This window comes from Macaca nemestrina, chromosome 9 (assembly GCF_043159975.1).
Source record: "Macaca nemestrina isolate mMacNem1 chromosome 9, mMacNem.hap1, whole genome shotgun sequence".
Taxonomy (NCBI): Eukaryota; Metazoa; Chordata; class Mammalia; order Primates; family Cercopithecidae; genus Macaca; species Macaca nemestrina.
In genome coordinates, this window is record NC_092133.1 from 120,536,700 (window position 1) to 120,550,601 (window position 13,902).

The 13,902-nt window shown below is 41.4% G+C and overlaps 1 long non-coding RNA gene across 1 annotated transcript in view; it reads left to right on the forward strand.

The window, feature by feature from the left end:
- The window catches only part of LOC105480032 (uncharacterized), a 28,460-nt gene extending 14,959 nt beyond the window's left edge, over positions 1-13,501 (forward strand). Inside the window, exons 3-4 of the long non-coding RNA XR_011608206.1 lie at positions 418-533; positions 13,141-13,501. This is a non-coding gene — a long non-coding RNA (uncharacterized lncRNA). The remainder of the gene's footprint in view (positions 1-417; positions 534-13,140) is intronic.
- The last annotated feature ends 401 nt before the right edge of the window (positions 13,502-13,902 follow it).

A 13,902-nucleotide genomic window follows, 5' to 3' on the forward strand; every position in this document is an offset into this window, starting at 1 on the left:
TTCCTCCTCCTTTCCCTTTCTTTCTTTTTTATTTTTCTCACTTCCTTTTCTTCTCCCAGCTTTTAATTATGTGAACCCGCTTAGCTTTCCTTAAGAAAAATTCCTTGTTCCTCTTCCAGCCTAGGTTTCATGTATTCTTAGATTTTTGCATCACAGATATTTTTAACCAAGGAAAAGAGGAGCACTTGAGGGATGAGGGTGGGCAGGGTGTTAAGAGAAGGTGAGTGGACAACAAGTAGATTCCCTGGGTTGAGAGACTGGGTGCATAGAGAGTTGATATGCTGAGAAAGACCAGGTTCCTTGGGTGGAACCTAAAACAAACAAAAAACAAACAAAACCTGCGAAAATGAGAGTCAGGTAGGCACCAAATAAACTGTATATATTTTATCTTTTGTTTTGTTTGTTTGTTTGAGACAGGGTCTCGATTTCACTCAGGCTGGAGTATGGTAACATGAACCTGGCTCACTGAAGCCTCAACCTCCTGGGCTGCAGCGATCCTCCCACCTCGGCCCACCAAATAACTGGAATTACAGGTGTGTGCCACCATGCCCGGCCAATTTTGGGGGATTTTTTTTGGTAGGTACATGGTCTCGCTGTGTTACCCAGGCTGGTCTGGAACTCCTGTGTCAACCCATCCACCCATCTCAGCTTCCCAAAATGCTGAGATTACAGGCATAAGCTACCATACCTGGCCATATTTTGCCTTTTCTTTTAGAAATGTGTACACTAAAAGACTAATTTTTGACATTAAAATTCAGGGAAATCACTAAAAATATATATGATGACTTTCAGGAATTTTTTTTTTAATGCTTAATTTGATTTCTTGAGTACTGTGTGTTTTTCTATATTTGTTTTGCTTAAAAAACAACAACAATAGAGCTGGGCATGGTGGCTTGAGCCTGTAGTCCCAGCTACTTGGAGGCTGATACAGGAGGATTCTTTGAGCCCAGGAGATGGAGGCTGCAGTGAGCAATGATCACACCACTGCACTCCAGCCTGGGCAACAGAGTGAGGCCCTGTCTATAAAATAAAAATAAAATAACGACAATAAAAAATCATTTGTAAAAACCAGATATACTCCCAACACATCAGGATATACAGTTTTGGCAACCCAATATATATATTACTAGCTCTGCAACATTGGGGAGACAGTATTAATAGAAACTGCAGTCCACATCATTGAGTTCAAATGATTTATCAATGATGGTTTTTCCTTTGAATCTAGAATATTTTTCTAAATCTAAGAAATACCTGCCAGATTGATTGTATTGTACTTAGCTTATATGAATGTTAACATTTTATTTTATTTTTTATTTTTAGAGAAAGGGTCTCACTGTTGCCCAGGCTAGAGTACAGTGACATGATCATAGCTCACTGCAGGCTCCAGCTTCCAGGCTCAAGCCATCCTCCCACCTCAGCCTCCTGAGTAGCTGGGATCACAGGCATGCATTACCATGCCCAACTAATTTTTTAAATTTTTTTTGTAGGGATAAGGGTCTCCCTACGTTTTCCAGGCTGGCCTCAAACTCCTGGGCTCAAGCAGTCCTCCTGCCTCAGCCTCCCAAAGTGTTGGGATTACAGGCCTGAGCCACCACTTCTGGCAGAATGTTAACATTTTAAACAAGAAATAGCATATTCCTTAAGGAATATGCTTTCAAAGGTTGATACATTCATAAGTGAGCTTGTTTTCCTACTGAGCTGTATTTTTCTTCCTTGAATTCCATTTTAAATTATAAACCGAAAGTAGAATTTTAAGCCCTCCTAACCATCTGAATGGACTCTCCTCTTGGCCAAGGGCATTCCAAAGTAAACCTGAAAAACCTAGTTCAGGCCATGATGGGAAGTGGGAGCCAGACATGCCTCATTATACCCTCCTCCTTTTTGGAATTACTGGTAGAACAGACTCTTTAAATCTGATAAGAAACATTTGCAATCTATTCTTTCTGAAGCCTGCTACCTAGAGATTTCAGCAGCATGATAAAACCTTGGTCTCAACAACACCTTATCATAGCTCATACATTCCTTTCTATTGACAATAATTACTTCAACCAATCGACAATCAGAAAACTTTAAAATCTACCTATGACCTGGAAGCCCCCTCCCCACTTTGAGTTGTCCCACCTTTCCGGACTGAACCAATGTACATCTTACATGTATTGACTGATGTCTCATGTCTCCCTAAAATGTATAAAATCAAGCTGTATTTGACCAACTTGGGCAGTTACCACCTAAGGCCATGTCGTAGGCATGTCCTTAACCTTGGTAAAATAAAATTTCTAAATTGATTGAGATCTGTCTCAGATACTTTTGGGTTCACAGAATGATACTGAGAAAATAAGAACGGATCTACATTTTATCAATAAATTTTAAGCATATATTAATTTATAAAATAAGGTATGGTATATCTGCCTTTATTTATAGTGCTTGTTTTTTCTTTTAAGCTTTTAATCTGTGTTTTGAAGGAAAATGCATGTATTTGTAGCAGGTTTCTTATGAAGCATTGCTGGCAAGGGGACATTTGGCTCTTATAAAATGAAATGAAAGGCAACATTTTCTAGCAATTTTAAGTATCAAGTACTTTGGAGTAACTTCATCAGGATACGATTGCTGTTGTGGGTTGCTTGTTTAATTCTAGAGTAGGCAGTAATGTAAATTTATATCAGCTATTTTGAACCTGTAATTTTGCAATAACTAGACCTTAAGACATGAAAGCATAGTGGTTCAAATATGAATCATCATTACACTTCTTTCTAAGATCCGTTCTACAGTTTGAGTAGCTTTTCCACTAGAAGTGACACTCGGCAGGTAGGTAGGCTTTGAGTCCTTTTGTCTCACTAAAGTGAATCATAGCCATAAAAATTTTGTTTTTTTGTTTTTGTCTTTTTTGTTTTTTTGAGACAGAGTCTTATTCTGCCACTTAGGCTGGAGTGCAATGGTGCAATCATTGCTGACTGCACCCTCGACTGCCTGGGATCAAGTGATCCTCCTGCCTGGACCTCCCAAACTGCTTGGGAATACAGGAGTGAGCCACAATGTCCAGGCTCAAAAAGTTTTAAAATATGACCATATACTATTTAAGATTACTCTTTGGAACGTGCGTTGTTGTTTAGAAAATCTAATAATTTTTTAAACTATCAACAAAAGAGCTTAGAGCTCAGAATGTAAGAACTGTGCAGTAATTGTCTCCTAAATTTGGTACTAATCATATCCTTTCACATACTATATTTAATTCTCGGCTTTCCTTCGAAAAGAAGACAAAACACTTGGAGAGAGTTTAAAGGAAAGCCATAAAAATGATTAAAGGTTTGGAAAACAAGCTCCATGAGCTTCGGCTTAAAGAGGCTTTGCTTATTCTGCTGATGGCACAGAATGTGAGCCCAAATCGGAGGAAAGCTTTCAAATGAAGGACAGCTAATATGTTTGCTACCATATAGAAAGAATTTAAGTTAAATATTAAATATCCTCACAATGGGATGATTTACCCAAAAGACCATCGAAAAGCACTGTGCAAAGGACCATCAGAAATAGGGTAGATTTTTGGCTGGGCATGGTGGCTCACACCTGTCATTTCAGCACTTTGGGAGGCCAAGGCGGGAGGATCACCTGAGGCCAGGAGTTTAAGATCACCCTGGCTAACATAGCAAGACTTTGTCTCTATTAAAAAAGAAAAGAGTAGATTTTCAATTGGTGGTGTTACAGTACACAGGTGGACATGAGCAGGGCAGGAGAGGGCCCCTCCCACCCCCAAAGAGACTGTTAGGCAACCATCAGTTGATGATCAGATAGTTGTTAAGCTGGCTCACTAAAGTAATAATTGGTCACAGCTGGCACCAGGGAACGGCAGTCTCCCAGTAGACAAACACCTGAAACTGGTGATCGGCAGCTTCCTGATAAGACCTCAGGAGCTAGGCAAGTGGGCTCCAGCATGCCCACGAAGAGGCAAAATGGTGGAGTATAACTGGTATATGACCTTCTTCTAGAAGCACTCAACTAGTAAGGAGAGGATGCCTCAAGAGAGCATGTGTACAACTCCAGTAAACGTACTGTTCATGCGGCCCCTCCCAAGTGCTGGCAGGCCACTGTGCATGTGCACAGCCCACTCCACGGGAAGAATCAGGGGAGAAGAGACACAGACCCCAGAAGAATGCTAATGTAGAAAACCCCAAGTCAAAAGTCAAATCACCCACTTGAATCTCTCAAGTCACCTTCTTGGCCCTCTTCCAAGTGTACTTTACTTTCTTTCCTGCTCTAAATTTTTTTTTATTTTTTTATTTTATTTTATTTTTTTTGAGACAGAGTCTAGCTCTGTCACCCAGGCTGGAGTGCAGTGGTGCATTCTCGGCTCCCTGAAAGCTCTGCCTCCCAGGTTCACACGATTCTCCTGCCTCAGCCTCTCAAGTAGCTGGGACTACAGGTGCCCGCCACCACACCCGGCTAATTTTTTTAATTTTTAGTAGAGACAGGGTTTCACCGTGTTAGCCAGGATGGTCTCGATCTCCTGACCTCGTGATCCACCTGCCTTGGCCTCCCAAAGTGCTGGGATTTCAGGCATGAGCCACTGCGCCCGGCCTCCTGCTCTAAAAATTGTTAATGAACTTTCACTCCTGCTCTAAAACTTGCCGCCGTCTCTCTCTCTCTCTCTCTCTCTCTCTCTCTCTTTCTGCCTTCTGCCCCTTAGTAAAATTCTTTCTTCTGAGGAGGCAAGAATTGAGATTGCTGCAGACTCATCCAGATTCACTGCTGCTAACAGTAGGTAGGAGAGAGCTTTGGCGTATTTGACGCCAAGTAGAATGTAATCAATAGCCTCTTGAAATTTCTTTTGGTTTCATGATTCTAGGATCATTTTCATTTGTGTAAGTGAATGGCAAATGTTATGCTACAAATGGTGAGATCACAACCTCAAAGTGGTGTTCAAGTTCTCAGCCAAACTCTGATGATATGGAGGAGTATTAAACCTGTTGGTGATCCAGTAAATATGACTGGATAGTGATAACGACAATATTGACAGAGTCCAGTTCTATTGTTGCTTAGGCCAATTCATTAATGATTAGAAAATATAATCTCCCCAGCTGGGTGAGGTCACGCCTGCAATCCCAGCACTTTGGGAGGCTGAGGCAGGCCGATCACCTGAGGTCAGGAGTTTGAGACCAGCCTGGCCAACATGGTGAAATCTTGTCTCTACTAAAAAGTACAAAATTTAGGTGGGTGTGGTGGTGAGTGCCTGTAATCTCAGCTACTCTGGAGGCTGAGGCAGGAGAATCCCTTGAACTCAGAGGCACAGGTTGCAGTGAGCAAAGATTGTGCCATTGCACTCCAGCCTGGGTGGCAAGAGTGAGACACCGTCTCAAAACAAAACAAAGCAAAACAAACAAACAAACAAAAAAACAGAAAAGAAAAGAAAAAGAAAATATAATCTCCCCAATTGCAGCTTGGCTTCATTGATAACTCTATAAAATTCGAGGGAAATCATAGGAAATCATGCTTACTATAGGTTTAATTGTTGCTATGGTCTGAATGTGTGTGTCTGATATAGTTAGGCTTTGTGTCCACACCCAAATCTCATCTCAAATTGTAATCCCCATGTGTTGAGGGAGGGACCTGTAATTCCCGTGTGTCAAGGGAGGGAGGTGATTGGATCATAGAGACAGTCTCCCCCACACTGTTCTCGTGATAGTAAGTGAGTTCTCACAAGATCTGATGGCTTTGTAAGCACCTGGTATTTTCCCATTGCACTTCTCTCTCCTGTCGCCGTGTGAAGAAGGTCCTTGTTTCCCCTTCACCTTCCACCATGATTGTAAGTTTCCTGAGACCTCCCTAGCCATGTGGAACTGTGAGTCAATTAAACTTCTTTCCTTTATAAATTACCCAGACCCAGACCCAGGTGGTATATTTATAGCAGTGTGAGAACGGATTAATGCAGTGTCCCCCCGCCAAATTTAAATGTTGAAATCCTAACCCCCAAGATGAAGTTATTAGGAGGTAAGGCCCTTAGGAGATGATTAGGTCCTGAGAGTAGAGCCCCTGTGGATGGAATTACTGTGGTGTAATATGAAATGTATTTGACCTTTGTCTCTGGTTCCTGTCAGAGAGCTCTAAAACTTAGAGTTTCCCTAGTGTCTTTTGTTATTTATAATGAGGCCCTTTGATAACACCTGAGTTTATACTGACAAGATGACTTAGGGTGGGGTCCCCAGATAATTTTATCAGGGGGCTGCTCCCCAAAAAGAACACACGATTAGAGGAGTAGAGGGTCAGAACTTCAGCCCCACCCACCAACCTGCAGGAAATGGGGGCCACTGGAGATTGAACTTTATTTTAAAAACTCTTTTTTTGAGACAGGGTCTCACTCTGTTGCCCAGGCTGGAGTGCAGTGGTGCAATCAGAGCTCACTGCAGCCTCAACCTCTTGGGCTCAAGTGATCTTCCTGTCTCAGCCTTCTGAGTACCTGGGACTACAGGCATGCACCACTATGCCTGGCTAATTTATGATTTTTTTGTAGAGATGAGGTCTCCCTAACAGGTTGCTCTTGAACTCCTGGGCTCAAGAAATCCTCCTGCTTGTGCTTCCCCAAGCACTGGAATTACAGGTGTGAGCCACTGCACCTGGCCAAAAAACTGTTGAACAATGATATTTGATGAGTTCCAGGTTGCTGAACACTTGGAGGTGCTGGGAGTGAGGGTGCTCAGAAAGGCCACGGAAGTTCTGCACCCCCTGTCCCATACCTTGCCCTCTGCTCTTCTTCATCTGACTGTTCATGGTATCCTTTAAAACAAGTTGGTAAACGGATCTAGAACCAGAAATACTGTTTAACCCAGCCATCCCATTACTGGGTATATACCCAAAGGATTATAAATCATGCTGCTCTAAAGACACATGCACACGTATGTTTATTGCGGCACTATTCACAATAGCAAAGACTTGGAACCAACCCAAATGTCCATCAATGATAGACTGGATTAAGAAAATGTGGCACATATACACCATGGAATACTATGCAGCCATAAAAAAGGATGAGTTCATGTCCTTTGTAGGAACATGGATGAAGCTGGAAACCATCATTCTGAGCAAACTACCTCAAGCACAGAAAACCAAACACTGCATGTTCTCACTCATAGGTGGGAACTGAACAATGAGAACACTTGGACACAGGGTGGGAAACATCACACACTGGGGCCTGTCATGGGGTTGGGGAGGAGGGAGGGATAGCATTAGGAGATATACCTAATGTAAATGACAAGTTAATGGGTGCAGCACCCCAACATGGCACATGTATGCATATGTAACAAACCTGCACGTTGTGCACATGTACCCTAGAACTTAAAGTATAATAAAAATAAAAAATAAATTGTAAAAAGCTGGTAAACATAAGTAAAGGGTTTTCTGAGTTCTGTGAGTCACTTAGCAAATTAACGAATCCTGAAGAGGGGGTGATGCGACCCTCTGACTTATAACCTGTCATTCAACAATACTGGAGGCCTGGACTTGAGATTGGCTTCTGAAATGAGGCCAGGCTTCTGAGACTGTGTCATTAACCTGTGGGATCTCACACTCTTTGAAATAGTGTCAGAATCAAATTGAATTACAGGACACCCAGTTGGTGTCCACTAGAGAATTGCTTGGTCTATGAGGAAAAACCCCACATATCTCTGGTCACAAAAGTGTGCCATATGGAGTATGAAAGTAGAGATAATTTTTTTTTTTTTTTGAGATGGAGTCTCACTCTGTCACCTAGGCTGGAGTGCAATGGCACACTCACTGCCATCTCCACCTCCTGGGTGCAAGCAATTCTCCTGCCTTGGCCTCCCCAGTAGCTGGGATTACAGGCATGCACCAGCATGCCAGGCTAATTTTTATATTTTTAGTGGAGATGGGATTTCACCATGTTGGCCAGGCTGCTACCAAATTCCTGACCTCAGGTGATCCACCCACCTTGGCCTCCCAAAGTATTGGGATTATAGGCATAAGCCACCGTGCCTGACCTCTTTTTCCTTTATAGTGGCTTTATAAAAATGATTTGAAAGTGCTCCCTTGCCCTCTTCACCATGTGAGGACACAGTGAGAAGGTTCTCTCTGTAGAGCAAGAAGTTGGCCCTCACCAGACAGCAAGTCTTTTGACCACCCAGCCCTCAGAACTGTGAGAAATAAATTTCAGTTGTTCATAAGCCACCCAGTTAATGGTATTTTGTTATAGCAACCCAAATGGACTAACAATTATGAAGAAAAGCACTGTTATGGAAATTTTAGTAACTAAGAAAAATTGCCTAAGATCGGAATGTCATAAACTAACATGTTTCTTTATCTGCAGAGTCCTTTACTTGATATTAACTTTGACCATATATTCTCTTGGTGACTGCGACGGCTCACCATGATACAGATGATAAGCTGTACAAACATGCTCATAAGTGTTTACTGTGTGAGCAAGAGTGAGGACCTATCTATACTCAACATTTTCTGGATTTGCTTGGTATTGGAAATATTGGGGGGTTTTTTGTTTGTTTTTATTTTTTCTTGGAGACAGAGTCTCACTCTGTCACCCAGGCTGGAGTGCAGTAGTATGATCATAGCTTACTGCAGCCTCGACCTACTGGCTCAAATGGTCCTCCCACCTCAGCTTCTTGAGTAGCTGGGACTACAGGCACGCACCACCATGCCTGGCTAATTTGATTTGTTTTTTTGAGACAGGGTCTCACTATGTTGCCCAGGCTGATCTTGAACTCCTGGACTCAAGTGATCCTCCTGTCTCAGTCTCCCAAAGTGCTGGTATTACGGGTGTGAGCCACTATGCCTGGCGGTTTGGTTGCTGTTGTTGTTGTTGTTTTCCCTTAGAGACAGGTTCTTGCTCTGTCATTGCCCAGGATGGAGTGTAGTGGCCCAGTCATAGCTCACTGCAGCCTTGACCTCCTGGCTCAAGAGATCCTCCTGCCTCAGCCTCCTGAGTAGCTGGGACCACAGTCAGTGTTAGAAAGTTAGGTTTGAAATGAAAGTCTGCAGACACATCTCCTGTCCTCAAAAGAACAAAATATACTAAAGAAACATATATTGTATTTGCTAGTAGGACCATACTGTTTATTATATAGATACTTTTTTAAACCAAAGTTTCTATACACTAGAATTTGGGGGAAGCCATAATATCAAGCAAAGAAAATTCAAAATTTCATTTTAAACATTACTTTGACAGTAATATAAGTATTTTGCCAAACTTTATTAACCTTAACCTAATAATGAAAAAAGTAGAAAAATCAAGAATGTGGGACATTGTTTAAGACTATTGGGAAAAATGTCATTATTATAGAAATATTTTTAGACAGAAAAATTGTTGTAGATTAAGAATTAAAGAGAAATAATCAAATGCAATGTACAAATCTTGCTTGGAACCCAGATTCAGAAAAATAAAACCCAGCTCTAAGACATTTTTTAAATAACTGGAGAAATTCAAACATAGACTGTATATTAGATAATACACAAGTAATGTTAATTTTCTTAAGTGTGATATTATGATTGGTTATATAAAATATATCTTTATTCTTAGACAATCTCTCTCCCTCTCTTCCTCTCCATATGTGTGTATATGTATAAATAGCCAGCTGAGGTTGGGTGCGGTGGTGACTGCCTGTAATCTCGGCTGCTTGGGAGGCTGGGGCAAAAGGATCACTTGAGCCCAGGAGTTCAAGGGTGTAGTGCACCATAACTGCACATGTGAATAGTCACTATACTTCAGCCTAAACAATATAGCAAGAACCCATCTCTTCTTTGTTAGGCCACCACGCCCAGCCTATAATTTTCTTAATAACTTGAATAATGCATAAAGTTAATCTAAACCAATTGCCCACTGAGTCGATCCCAACTGTAATAGAGACGGGGTTTCACCATGTTGCCCAGGATGGTCTTGAACTCCTGAGCTCAAGCAATCTACCCCATCTCGGCTCCCAAAGTGCTGGGATTACAGATGTGAACCATTGTGCCTGGCCTACCATTAGATTTGTAATTGGTTAATCACAATCCTTCCCGTGTTCATTTGTGATTTGCTAGATTGGTTGGAACTTACATAATTTATATTTGGATTAGAGAATCCCTTTGGAATGCCACAAACCTGTTTTGCTTTGCTGATTAAATTCTTTGTTGCATGTTTTGCAAAAAGAATCCAGCTAGATTACAAAATGCTACACACCCACTAAATGCTTCAGAAACACAAGTTGGACAGAGCATTTTATTTCTTCTCAGGAGCTGCCTGAGTCACCACATGACTTGTTGGGTCTTGAGAACCTGCTTGAATAGAACAGGCTTGAGCTGCCTGAGAAATTATTTGTGGCATGTTATTTCAAATAAGATTCAACACGTGTTTTATGGATTTTTTTTCTTTTAATACGAATATTGCAAGGTATTTTGGGAAACTTTTATTATTGAAACAATATTCAGATTATTTTGCTTTGTCATATAGGGATTGAACAATTTGGAAAAGTTGGCACTGTTAAAATATTTCGGGGAGCATGCAATGCATTCTTGCAATAACAGGCAAAACATCATACAATGTCAAGAGAATGCCCCTCTCTATTCTGTGAAACACAAGTTCAAAGGTTTTCTGAATAATCACCAAGGACACCTAGCAATTATGATGTGGTTTCTTTTCAGGGGCAAAAGCAAGAAGCCTCGTGCCATGGATACATTTGTAGCTAATTATTTGTTACATAACATGATATGATATAAATCAGATTGGAGTATACAATTTTCACAGAATGTATTCGGAAAGGCCCACTCTTATACATGCAGGGCTTTGGTGCCCCATATTGTTGAAAGGTTGCAGGGAATTGACTCATTAACTGAACATCACTTCACCCCGTAGGTCATTTGACTTTAGTGGATTAGGAACAACTTGAGAATTAATCACAGTAAACATACTGAGTGGAATTCTCACTCCCCTTGTCTCTACTTCCATGGTTCTTTGCCCTCTGTTATTAGGTATTGTGTGGGTTTTATTAAAAGTTGTAAATGTGTCAACCTCCCCCTCGGGATCACACAAAATCAGGGACAATGGTCTATCAGTGTTTTCTTTATCAGAGGCTCTTGTATGTTACCTTGTACAGACAGTCGCTGGCTTATCATGGTTTGATTTAAATTTTTCAATTTTACAGTGCTGTGAAAGCGATACACGTGAGTAGAAACTGTATTTCAGGGACCCATACAACCATTCGGTGTTTCACTTTCAGTATAGTATTCAAAACATTACATAAGATATTCAATACTTTATCATAAAATAGGTTTCGTGGTAGATGATTTTCCCAACCATAGGCTAATACAAATGTTCTGCACATGTTTAGGGTAGGCTAGGTTAAGCTATGATGTTTGGTAGGTTAGGTGTATTAAATGCATTTTCAACTTACGGCATTTTGATGGGTTTATCAGAATGTAACCCCATCTTAAGTGGAAGAGCATCTGTACATACAAATGCCTCAATAAATGTTTATTGGATTAATTGTTTGGGGTAGAAATATATGAAAGAGTCAAGAATGATTACATTTCAGGCAAAATACATTGACTAGGCAATTGACACAAAGATGGGGTAAGATAAATGCATTCCAGTACCATTTAGAGCAGATTTAATATCATTCACATTATTTAGGAGCCCTTTGGTTCTTTTTACCCTTTAGTGCCCTTTTACCCTTCCCTCTCTTGTTCTCTTCATCTTTAAGCTTTGTACTCGTGGAAATAATTGACTATTGAGTTTCTGAGGCGGCAGGAAATGCTTAGAAATGACTGAACCCGTAATCCAAGTGAGCCCAGAGACCTTTGGAAGAAATATTTTTTACTCATTTGTTTTTGAGACAGTGTCTCGCTCTGTTGCACAGGCTGGAGTGCAGTGGCACAATCAGGGCTCATGGCAGCCTCTACCTCCTGGACTCAAGTGATCCTCCAACCCCAGCCTCCTGAGTAGCTAGGACTTACAAGCAAGCACCACCAGGCCTGGCTAACTTTTACTTTTTTATTTTCTGTACAGATGGGGTCTTCCTACATTGCCCAGGCTGCTCTCAAATTCCTGAGCTCAATCAATCCCACCACCTCGGTCTCCTAAAGTGCTGGGATAATAGGCATGAGCCACTGTGACAGACCTGTCCATGTTTGTTTGTTTGTTTTTAAATGAGCTTTTACTTAATCATGGCTTCTAAACTGTTTTGGAAAAGTCTGAGCTGTATTTCTAAGAGAATAGCTACCTGCTAAAGGCATTGCCAGAAAGTCAGACCCCTTCCCCACCCCCCCGCCCCCCCCCAGCCCCAGGTCCTTAGGGGTCTTGCTAGTGTCAGCCCTGGCTCCTCACCTTGTTTCCGTGTGGAGTTAAGGAATGTTTCCTGAAAGAAGATATAAATAACTACAGAGATTCTTCCTTCTCTTTCCACCTATTCCTCCTTACCCCAGACAATCCACTAACACCTTCTAGAGCAACAGAACTTTAAAAATTTTTACAATTTTTAAAATAACACCTGACACTAACTTCATGGAGTCACAGGCCAAAATTTCATGCGTAAAAACAATACATCAAGTTCCCAGAGCACTTCCAGATAATTATTAGAAAAATGTTTCCTTTACCTTATTACTAGGACCATTCAGTCCCTATAAATAAGATTCCATTAAAATAAAATCACTGAAAGGCAGGCACAGTAGTGTGCACCTGTAGTCTGAGCTACTAGAGATGCAGGAGGATTGCTTGAGGCCAGGAGTTCTAGGCGGTCCTGTGCTATAATCATGCCACTGCACTCCAGGTTGGGAGACATAGGGAGACGTGTCTTTAACCAAACAAACAAGCAAAAAAAAAAAAAAAAAAAAAATCATTTCCAAGGAGGAAGTGTAATGTGAGCTGTAGTGCCCTGCCTAGGTCCCTAACATCATTTCAGGACTGAGGGACTCATTCCACAGTTGCTGGGAATGCTGGTACTAACAATTTCCACCTCAGAGAGTGAGAGCCCCAGAAAGCCCAACCCCAAAGGGTACATTTTCTTTCCACCAGTCTGGGGCTTCAGCGACTGGGGGTATAAAGGACTAGACACACCCACCTCCAATTTTGGACTACTTGAAAGGGCCAACCCAGACAAGTTTGGGGTACTTGCCCAGCTCCGTTTCTCTGATAACCGCCCACCCTTCTATCCACAGGGTGTTTTGCTTAAGCCACGTTTGTATCACATGACTTCTCCCCTGGCCAGGTCACATGGTGCAGCTGGGCCAATCCGATGCTTTCTTCTGGGAATCTGGAAAAGGGCTTGAGAGTGTTCATCTCTGCTTGATAAATGTGGCTAGTGTGAGGGGCCCCAGCCTGCCTAGTGGACTTGAGAAGGAGCAAAATATGGTCCCAGGAAGACAAAAATGGAGGTATTGTGAAAGAAGCCAAGATGAGAGAAGAACCAACTACATAATTTGTTACATCCAATGCAAAATGAAAGGCAGAGCCTCTTGTTCAAAAACCAGGACAAATGTATTTTTAAGTAACTAAAATATAAAGCTCTTTCCTTTCTTCCATGGTCTTTCTCTCAGTTTGTCCTGGTGTGTTTTATTTGCTATTTGATGCCATTCCAGATAAAGAAGAATTGAAATTTGATTTTTGATTTTTTTTGGTAGAAATGGGGTCTTGCTGTATCACCCAGGATGGTCTCGAACTCCAGTTCGAGAAGCGATCCTTCTGCCTCGGCCTCGGCAAGTGCTGGGATTATAGGCGTGAGCCACTGCGCCTGGCCTAAAAAAAAAAAAAAATTAATTTAAAATTATTAGTATACGTTTTACCATTTGTCTTGTGCAAAGTCAATCTTTCTTCTTTCTTCCAGGGGGACATTTGAATTGACTTTATGGAGCCATAAGGCATTAAAGATACCTTTTTGTCCATTTTATGACGTGTTATCGTTTCTTCTTCTTTGTTTTTAG